Consider the following 2,295-nt stretch of genomic DNA (forward strand, 5'->3'; position numbering starts at 1 on the left):
TTGGTTTGTGGGGTCATTTGATCATCCTGAAAGCAGTCTGTGGCGTTACAGCTCTTGTTGTCCATACTTTTTCACCTGTTGATTCTTCACTTGTTGTCTTTTTCTATGCATTCGTGTCCCATCTTGTTACAAACTTTACAATAATTCGGTTTCCATTCATACTCCACTTCTTAGTTCAGTTTATTCCCCTTATGATCCCTTATGGTTATGGAGTTTTTTAATTCAGTTGTGGCACTAACCTCTATAAGAACACGAGTATATGATACTCTTGGCTTTTTAGCTGTACATTCATCTGTCATCAATGGTTTTCCTAAAGCACTTACAATTTTTTTATTACTTTTGTCTCCTCAAAACACAAGTGACAACTGTGGGAAGATCACTCAGATAGGTCGAACTCGTAGTAGATCGTCTTTAAGCTTAAATTATGGTGTCCACTCATGTACGAACATAGGTTTATGATAAATCGTATAAGGACCTCACATCAAAACCGCATCACGATCACTTTTTGATGATATACACCCATGGTCGATTTAGTTCCGCTTCTTACGACTCTTCTCCTGGTTCTTCTTTTTGTTCCTCCATTATCGGGTCTAGTGTTGCTGTAATGATTAATTTACGTTCCATTTCATTCCCTTTTGTGCTTTTGCTTTTTCCATCTTCATTTAAACTCTTACTTAATCCTTCCGGACGAGTATTAAACAGTGTTGTGAATGTTCTTGCCATCGCCGGAGGTGTCGTTACTGCCAGTTCTTCGGTTTTCCGTGACCTCGTCCTATTTGCCCTAGAAATCGTACGCTCTAATCACAATTCAAACGTTGCACACCTCCCGATTTGATCCCTAATACGAAGATTAGGAGTTTAAAACATTTTAACGAGCTATTCAACGGTTGAAAATTTAGAAATTTACCGAAACAGAAGCTCGCCGAAAATTGCCTTTTCGTCACAGAAAACCGTGAGACTCAAATTGAAACCTTTATTATTATTATTAGGGTTAAATATATTTTTAGTCCCTATAAATATGGCAACTTTCAATTTTAGTCCCTACAAAATTTTTCTTCAAACAATGGTCCTCGCAACATTTTGCGTCCCTATTTTTTGTCTCTCCCATTAGATTCCACTAACGGAGGCTTATGTGGCATGTCACGTGTCACGCCACGTCAATTAAAGTTAACCCTAAAGAAAAAGAAATAGATTGTGGGGGTTTCAAACCCTCTTTAAATAACTTAAAAAGCAATAACTTTTCACAAAAATGAAGCAATAATTGTCAAACGTTCCCTATCTTTGGAAGATTTCTGGTGTTCGTTGACAAGGGTAGACTCTGAAGGTGGAGTTGTTGTTGATGAAGCGCTCAGGGCATGCACACACTTGAAGAAGCTTGGTAGAAGAAACTATATGAAAGAATGCTAAGATTAGATAGCAGGAAATAATTATTTTTCCTTGACAAAATAAAAGCAACAAAGTTGAGAATTATTAATAACAGGTTGCACTTCACAAGTTGCCGGCTTGCCTTCATAGGGACAAAATTCATCGCGCTCACACCATTTCACAATAGCTGCAAGAAATCGAAGGTAAAAATCTGCTTATGGAATCAATTTCAAGCATAAGCATACCAAGAAATGAAATGTAATAATCTGCTAGTTAAATCAATTTCAAGCATAAGCATGACCAAGCAGTAATAATCAGGACCGGTCCCGACATTTTAAAGGTCCCGGACAAATATTAAATTTCTTATATTTCAATATATTATTATAAAATAAAATTTTATAATATATTTTTACAAAATAAATTAAAAAATAATAAAATTAAACATAAATAATAATGTATTAAATTTATTATATGAATTTAATAATAAATAAATTTATTATAACTTAAAAATTTTAAATATAAGTTAAATATAATTTACATATATTATTCAAATTTTAATTTTAAAAAATTGAAAAGGTTTATAAGATGCATATATGATTTTTTTAATAGTTATATTAATAATGTTTTATTAGAAGTTATGTCGAAATGTGAAATATGATGCAAACTTTTAATATTTTAAATGTATAAATATAAAGTTAATCAAAATAAAGTTGGAGAGAGAAGGTCAACATATTTTAAATATATAAATATAAAGTTAATCAAAATAAAATTGGAGAGAGAATGTCAGCAAAATATTACTACCTCCGGTCTCATTTATAAGAAAAAATTATCTTCTTAGATATATTGAATAAATAAGGTATCTGGACAATATGTTGTACAAATACATTATTTATTCAATGTATCTAAAAAGAAAATCTTTTCTTATAAATG

Source organism: Vicia villosa, unplaced genomic scaffold (genome assembly GCF_029867415.1).
Source record: "Vicia villosa cultivar HV-30 ecotype Madison, WI unplaced genomic scaffold, Vvil1.0 ctg.004014F_1_1, whole genome shotgun sequence".
NCBI lineage: Eukaryota > Viridiplantae > Streptophyta > Magnoliopsida > Fabales > Fabaceae > Vicia > Vicia villosa.